Source organism: Diceros bicornis (assembly GCF_020826845.1).
Source record: "Diceros bicornis minor isolate mBicDic1 chromosome 13 unlocalized genomic scaffold, mDicBic1.mat.cur SUPER_13_unloc_1, whole genome shotgun sequence".
Taxonomy (NCBI): Eukaryota; Metazoa; Chordata; class Mammalia; order Perissodactyla; family Rhinocerotidae; genus Diceros; species Diceros bicornis.
This window is the reverse complement of record NW_026690866.1, coordinates 18887486-18896221: the sequence shown is the minus strand read 5'-3', so window position 1 is coordinate 18896221 and position 8736 is coordinate 18887486. Positions and strand designations below refer to the sequence as shown.

The 8736-nt window shown below is 42.6% G+C and overlaps 1 long non-coding RNA gene across 1 annotated transcript; it reads left to right on the top strand.

Moving 5' to 3' along the window:
• Positions 1-963: 963 nt before the first annotated feature.
• Positions 964-4786, top strand: LOC131401751 (uncharacterized). The gene is made up of 3 exons (XR_009217930.1): positions 964-1070; positions 1420-1487; positions 4714-4786. It is a non-coding gene; the product is annotated as an uncharacterized LOC131401751 (long non-coding RNA).
• Positions 4787-8736: the final 3950 nt, after the last annotated feature.

The window sequence follows — 8736 nt, the reverse complement described above, 5'->3', positions numbered from 1 at the left end:
AGCAGTGGTGGCCCTAGTGAGGTATTCATTTCAGAAAGATTCTTGTAGTAGTCCATGTAGAACATCCTTTAGACAGAGCATCCACTGTGCCTGCTGGGGTGTTGGTCTGGGTGAAGGAAGTTAAGATTTGAGTTGGGACAGGGATGGAGTGTATCTGAGGACGAGTGTGCAAGGTGAATGGGTGTTACAGGGAGTGAGGAGGAGCTGAGCAGATATGCTGGTTCTGACTTGGGTGACCACACGGGTGGGTGGTGGTGCCACTGTGAGAGAAGACGACAGATGATAATGAATGCAGGACTCTGGTGTGGTCTCAGGTCAGCTCTCAGTGATGGCCATCGCTCTTCCTCTCGTCTTGCAGCTTTGGGGCACAACCTGAAGACCCTCACAGTCAATGTCACCATCTCCACCTTCTGGTATTCATCAGACAGGAGCAACAGCTCAGCCACATTCAACTCCACTGAGAGTGTCCTGCAGAGCCTGGTGAGACCCTGGTCCCAGCAGCTCCTGGTGGGTTAAATCCCACCCAGCCCCTCCTCCAACCCCTGTCCCTCCTGCTCATCCTCCTCCTCCTTCCTCCCCAGCTGGATCCTTGTTCAAGAAGAGAAGCCTGGGCTCCTTCTCCTTGAGTGTCAGACTGCTCTCCCTCAGGTAAGGCCCTCCCTTGAGCACTTGCCCCTAATGACCACTTTTGTGACCACCCCTCTCTCAGTTTCCTCACTCACCTCCCATTTCCTCCTTCCTGTTATGGCCCAAACCCCAGAGGATTCAGGACCTCTCTCTTGATTCGCCACGTCCCTCTCTCCCCAGGACTGAGAAGGATGGGGCAGCCACCAGTGTGGACGTTGTCTGCACCCACCACCCTGACCCCGTCGGCCACCATGCCTCTGTGCTGGGAGCTGAGAGTCTCCACCTGTCTGCTATTCCTCTCAGTGGCTCCAGGCTCTGCACCCTGGAGTTTATGCATGCAGAGAGAGCACCAGTTACATTTCCGCAGCATCAGCTGGAACCTCAGCAACCCGGAGCTCACATCCTCGGAGTACACCGCCCTGCAGAGAGACACCCAGGACCAGGTGGGGTCTCCCCTCTCCCGTCTCTCCTTGCCCTGAGAGCACCCTCATTCCTCTGCCTAACTTACATCTGTTACATTATTGTTTCAATTCTTCACTTTCCCTGCTTGTCTGGGTTCTCTCACTTTCCAGAGGTGATGTCCTAGCTGCCTTCCCCATTTCTCACGTAGGTAAACTGAAGCTCAGAAAGGGGAGTATTTTGCCTAAGGTCACACAATGTGTTAGGGGCAGAGCCAGGATTTGAAGTCAGGTCTCCCTTGCCCCAAGGTCTGTGATCTTTCACTGGCTCCAGTGGCCCCCTGCGTCCACAGGAGACATCCGTCTCAGCCACTCTCCCTCCCATTTGTTCTAGGTCACCAAGCTCTACAGAGGCAGCCAGCTGTGAGACATATTCCACTCCTGCCTGGTCACCGACTTGATGTAGGTTGAGGAGATTGGAAGCATTGGTTGAGCTGATGGCTGATGGCTCTGAGCTCCCGTGACACATCCTTGATCTGGAAGTCACTTACATGGTGCCCATTCTGCCCCACATCCCTGTCAGCTAATCCTACCATCTCCATCCATAGGTTTTCGGTGGTTGAGAAAAGCATTAACATTTGAGGCCACCAACCTCCAGCATCCTCCTCCTCCTCCTCTTCTGGAGACTTTCAACAAATATCAGCAGTCTAACTGTGCTCTCCAATAGTGAAGCCACTAACCACATGGGGCAATTTAAATTTTTTATACACCGTTGGGATACGATTCACATATTGTGTGTGGGGGTGGTTGTATTTTTTAGGTTTTTGTATATACAATGTCTTCTCCTCTGCAAAACTAATAGTTTTACCTCTTCCGTTCCAATCTGGGTTTCTTTTATTCCTTTTTCTTGCCTAATTGCCTTCATTAGAACCTGTAGTACCTGTTATTAACATATGAGATGAAGGAAGACATCTTTGTCTTGTCCCTGTCTTAGGGGGAAATTTTCAGTCTTTCACATTGAACATGGTGTTAGCCTTGGGTTTTTCATCGATGCTATTTATAAGTTGAGAAAGTTTTTTTCTATTCCTAATTTGTTGAGTGTTTTCTTTTTTAGGCATGAAGGGCATTGTATTTTGTGAAATTCTTTTCTATATATATGGTTGAAAATACGTGGTATTGGTCCTTAGTCTATTAATATGGTGTATTATATAATCAAGTTTTCAGATATTAAGACAACCCTTCAACTAGAGGTGAGAGATTAAGATGTTCTGAAGTCTGTCCTGGGCCTGCCACATCCCTGAGCCTTTGTGGTCTTCTAGATGTCCGCAAATACACTGCAGCTTTCAAAGCCCCCCGTGGACATCTCATTCCTCCAATTTTTCCTCCAAGGTTTTGGCTCGCCTCTTACCTGCCTCAGCTGGAATCACTCCCTCAGGCCACTACAATAGAAAACAATTAGCGCTGATTGTATTTACCAAGTACCTGGGGACCTACATTCCACCCTGGGCAAGCTCTGAGTCAAGTAAGGACAAGCCCTTAACATGGGGCTTTTTCAGGGAGCTGCCAGGCAGGTCAGCTAGTGACAGTTCGATGGGGATGGTTCTTTTTAGAACTCTAAACCCATTATGGCTGCTTGGCTGATGGTTGTCTCAGCTACCATGGTTCTAAGACTGATGGTTTTCAAAGTTATGGAGGATATTGTGAGAGCAGGATGGGAATAGCGAAAGTTATAGTGCCGCAAAATTTGCTACCTTTATCAAGATTCCACCGTGTGTCTTCACTAAACCCTCCTCAAAATCTTACAAGCCTTTGATTAATTTCTAGGCTTCTGAAAAGTTGATTTTGACCATTTTTACCAGTGTTCTCATTGTTTTTATGCATTTTCAAAAGTCCTTACTCCAAAGTTTCAAAAATGTTCTCCCTGTGGTTATTTACTTATATATTACGTACTTGAAATTAAATTACATGAGAAATTCAGTTCCTCACTCACACACACTAGCCACATTTTAAGTGCTCGATACCAACATGGGGCTAATAATGAGTGTATTTGGGAGTGCAGACAAATGTTTACATTACTGCAGAAAGTTCTTTTGGACAGGACCCAGAAGCAGGGTATCTAAAATCAGGGTAGAATTCCAGACACCCTTGTTCATCCTTTGTGCCCTTCCAGGTCTGTCCCCCACAGTAACTACACTGGAGTGGACTCCCTGTGTACCTTGCCACCTTGGCACAGAGACTGGACAGAGTTGCCATCTATGAGGATTCCTGTGGCTGACCCAGAATGGTACCCAGCTGCAGAACTTGACCCTGGACAGGAAGAGTGTCCTTGGGGATGGTCAGGCTCCCTGGTCATTGGGAAAGGAAGTGAGGCATTTCTGGGGACTCTGGATACCTGGGGCTGAGAGAGCATTGAACTTTCTCAGGCTGGCAGGTGGTGGCACAGTCCCCCAGTCTTTCCCCACCATTGAGAGAGAGAAAAAGACACCAGTGTAATATAGGTGGCCCTCACCTTCTCCTAGACATCTCTGTGACCTCAAACTAGTCACCGCCCCTCTCTGGACATTAGTTTCCTTATCTCTGCACTGAAAGCCACTGGGCCAGATGGTCAGTGAGGGCCTCCAGCTGTGTGTGAAGCAGACTTGCAGGTTTGGGGGTGGATCTGTTTCCTGATCCACAGGCTATAGTTTGCCAAGTCCCACTCTAGATGAGCACCAATGCTCTAGAACTTTCTGCAGTGGTGGAATGTTCTATATCTGTGCTGTCCAGTGCATAGCCACATGTGACTGTTGAGTGCTCGAAGGATGATATTGTGACTCGTCTATATTGTTACTGATTTTTAATGTTACTGAGGTACTAGAATTTTTACTTTATTTAACTAAAGTTAATTTTAATTCAAAAAGAGACTTGTTGCTGCTGCATATGAGACAGCACACCTCTAAGTGGTTGTCTGGATAGAGGTACACGTAGGGGGACCTGCACCCCTCCACTCATTCCCACTGGATGCTGTGTGTCTTACTCTCCTGGAGTTTATGTTATAGCTGGCAATAACAAGAATAGAGAATTGAAACTTATCAATTATTTGATGTGAACGAACTCATACTTGCAGGCGGAAATCAGAAAAGACTTCCTGCAGGAAATTACATTGTAGGTTAATCCTAGAAAATGAATATTAAGCAAATAGATAAAGGAGAAGGGGATGATGTGTTCCTAGGCACGGAAGAACACTTTTCAGTGTGAATTTACAAATTTAGAGAGATCCCATAGGCTTGCCAACAGTGATGACCTATTCTCCCCATGGCTGTCGTAAGAAAGTCCATTCAAATTAACTCATCTGTGCCCAGATGTATGAATTTGGTTTAATTAATTACACTTTTGTTCTGTGATAATGGCCTTGGATTTTGTAGCAAAGTGTGCCCACTTTTTAGAGATGGAACTAAAATGGGGTGAAACATCATGATGTCTACTTGACTTTAATATTTCATTGAATACGTGGGATGAATCAAGTGTGGCAAGTGTTAATAATTTATACATTGATGAAATATTGTTTTAATTGGATGGAATATACATTGGTAAATCTAGATGATGGATGTTTATGAGACTGTTCCCTTTATTTTTCTGTGTGTCTAAAAAGTTATATTAAAAAGAGTGAAACACACTCACATGCATTCTCCATTTTATTCACTTCCAGAATATACTCCCAACAGAGATGACACCTTGATTGTGAAGCCTGGTAAGCCTGCAGGAAGCCCCAGCCCAGGGTATGAGGCGAGTATCTTGATCCTGTGCCTCATCGAAGAGAACCAGGTGAACAGGTTTTTGGATGATGAGGAAAGTTGACCAAACCTTGTCAAGGATGGTTGAGGCACAGTGGGGTCAGCAGGAGTCCTCGGGCGATGACAGGAGGTGGTTCACCCCACCACTTGTCTCCCCAAACCTCCTTTTCTGGGCCCTCATCCTCATCTTCTTGGTGGGACTCCTGGTGCTTATACAGGCCTGACCTGCTGTCTCCTGGTTAGACATGACGTGCTGCTTGTCTTCTTACTATTGGGTTGCAAGAGCTCTTTATATATTATAAATACACGTCCTTTTCTAGGGATATGTTTTGCAGATGTTTTCTCCCAGTCTGTGCGTGTCTTGCTTTCTCCTTCACAACATGCGTTATTGGGGAAATGCAAGTGACAGTCATCATGAGATTCCACCACACTTGAGAATGTCTATAATTAAAAAGACTGACTATAGCAAGTGTTGTTGAAGATGTCAAGTCACTGAAACTCTCATCGAGTGCTGGAGAAAAATAGCTTGGATGTGTCTTTAATAATTACATACGTCTGCCCAGCCATTCCTCTCCTAGGAATCCATCCAAGGGAAATAAACCCATATGTCTATACACAGACTTGTACACACGTGTTGATAACAACCTATTTATAGTAGACAAAAACGGAAAACAACACAAATGTCCATCTACTGGTGAACGGATATGCAAAGTGTGGTATATCCCCACCTTGGAATACTATTCAACCATAAAATAGACTGAATTATTTTTTCTTTTTTAATTATTTTATTGAAATTATAAAGGGTTTTAACATTGTGTAATTTCAGGTGTTCATTATTATTTGTGACTTTCTGTATAGACTGCATCGTGCTCAGCACCAGTAGTCTAACTTTTATCCATCACCATGCATATGTGGCCATTTAACTCTTTCACTCAACACCCAGCCCCCTTCCCCTCTGGAAACCACTAATCTGTTCTCTTTATTCTTGTGTATGGTTATCTTCTACATATGAGTGAAATCATGCATATTTGCCTTTGTCTGGCTTATTTCATTTAACATCATACCCTCAAGGTCCATCCAGGTTGTTGCAAACAGGACGATCTTGTCTTTTTTTTCTGGCTGAGTAGTGTTCCATTGTATATAATGCATACCACATCTTCTTTATCCATTCATCTGTAGCAGGGCACTTGGGTTACTTCCATGTCTTGGCTATTGTGAATAATGCTGCAGTGAACGCAGGGGTGCATAAATCTCTTTGAATTGTTGATTTCAATTTCTTCGGATAAATACCCAGTAGCTGGAAGGTATGGTATTTCTATTTTTGTTTTTTTGAGAAATCTCCATACTGTTTTCCCTGGTGGCTGCACCAGTTTGCACTCCCACCAGCAGTGTGTGAGGGTGCGCTTTTCTCCTTATCCTCTCCAACATTTGTTATTTTTTGTCTTGGGAATTATGGCCATTCTGACAGGTGTAAGGTGAACTCTCATTGTAGGTTTGACTTGACTATCCCTAATAATTAGCGATGTTATACATCTTTTCATGTGTCTGATGGCCTTCCATATATCTTCTTTGGAAAAATGTCTGTTCATATCCTCAGCCCATTTTTAGATTGGATTGTCTGGTTTTTTTTGTTGTTGGGTTGTATGTGTTGTTTATATATTTTGGAGATTAACCCCTTGTCAGATATATGATTTGCAAATATTTTCTCCCAGTTGGTGGGTTGTCTTTTCGTGTTTTTTTTTTTTTTACTTGTGAGGAAGATCAGCCCTGAACTAACATCCGAGCTAATCCTCCTCTTTTTTTCTGAGGAAGACCGGCTCTGAGCCAACATCTATTGCCAATCCTCCTCTTTGTTTTTTCCCCCAAAGTCCCAGTTGATAGTTGTATGTCATAGTCGCACATCCTTCTAGTTGCTGTATATGGGACGCGGCCTCAGCATGGCCGAACAAGCGGTGTGTCTGTGCGCGTCTGGGATCCAAACCTGGCCGCCAGTAGCGGTTCGTGTGCACTTAACCACTAAGCCACGGGGCCGGCACTGGCTTTTCGTTTTGTTCATCATTTCCTTTGCCTTGCAGAAGCCTTTTAGTCTCATGTAGTCCCATTTGTATATTTTTTCTTTTCTTTCTCTTGCCTGAGTAGACATGGTATTGGGAAGGGTGCAGCAAAGACCAATGACAAAGACTGTACTGCGTATATTTTCTTCTAGGAGTTTTATGGTTTCAAGTGTTAGATTCAAGTTTTTTATACATTTCGAGTTAATTTTTGTGTATGGTGGAAGATAACGATCTACTTTCATTCTTTTGCATGTGTCTGTCCCGTTTTCCCAACAGCATTTATTGAAGAGACTTTCCTTTCTCCATTGTATGATCTTGGCTCCTTTGTGAGAGATTAACTGACTACAGATGTGTGGATTTCTTTCTGGGCCTTCAGTTCTGTTCCATTCATCTATGAGTCTGCTTTTGTGCCAGTACCATGCCATTTTGATTACTATAGCTATGTAATACATTTTCAAGTTAGGATTGTGATGCCTCCAGCTTTGTTCTTTCTTCTCAGGATTGCTTTGGCTATTGGAGGCCTTTTGTTATTCCATATATATTTTAGGTTCTGTGTGTTCTATTTCTATGAAGAATGTCATTGGGATTCTGATAGGGATCATATTGGATCTGTAGATTACTTTAGGTAATATGGACATTTTAACTATCTTTATTCTTCCAATCCATGTCCATGGAATATCTTCCCATTACTTCTGATCATCATTGATTTCTTTCTATAATGTCTTATAGTTTTCAGTGTATAGGTCTTTAACCTCTTTGGTTAAATTTATCCCTAGAAACATTTTGCTTTTTGTTGCAGTTGTAAATGAGATTGTATTCTTGAGTTCTCTTTCTGTTAGTTCATTATTAGAGTATAGAAATTCAACTGATTGGGGTAAGTTGATTTTGTACGCTGCAACTTTGCTGTAATTGTTGATTATTTCTAATAGTTTTCTGATGGATTCTTTAGTGATTTCTATATTTACAATCATGTCATCTGCAAACAGCAAGAGATTCCTTTCTTCCTTTCCAATTTGGATTCCTTTTTTTCTTTTTCGAGCCTAATTGCTCTGGCCAAAACCTCCAGTAGTATGTTGAATGGGAGTGGCGAGAGTGAGCACCTTTGTCTTCTTCCTGTTCTCAGAGGAATGGCTTTAAGTTTTTCACCATTAAGTATGATGTTGGCTGTGGGTTTGTGATATATGACCTTTGTTGTGTTGAGGTACTTTCCTTATATACCCAATTTATTGAGAGTTTTTATCATAAATGGATGTTGGATCTTGTCAAATCCTTTCTCTGCATTTGTGGAGAGGATTATGTGATTTTTATTCCTCATTTTATTAATGTGGTGTATCACATTGATTTGCGGATGTTGAACCAACCCTACATCCCTGGTATAAATTCCACTTGATCATCTTATATGATCCTTTTAATATATTGCTGTGTTCGATTTGCTGATATTTAGCTGAAGATTTTTGCATCTGTGTTCATCAGTGATATTGGCCTATAATATTCCTTTTTTGTGCTATCCTTGCCTGCTTTTGCTGTCAGGGTGATGTTGGCCTCATAGAATGAATTAAGAAGTGTTCCATCTTCTTCAACTGTTTCGAATAGTTTGAGAAGCATAGGTATTAAATCTTGTTTGAATATTGTGGAGAATTCTCCATAAAAGCCATCTGGTCCAAGACTTTTGTTTTTTGGGAGTTTTTTGATGACAATTTCGATGTCTTTACTTGTTATTGGTCTGTTCATTTATTCTATTTCTTGTTGAGTCAGCTTTGGGAGGTTGTATGAATTCATCTATTTCTTTTAGTTTATCCAATTTGGTGGCATGTAAGTTGTTCAGTGTATTATCTTACTGTCCTTTGGATTTCAGTGGTATCTGTTGTAATTTCTCCTCTTTCA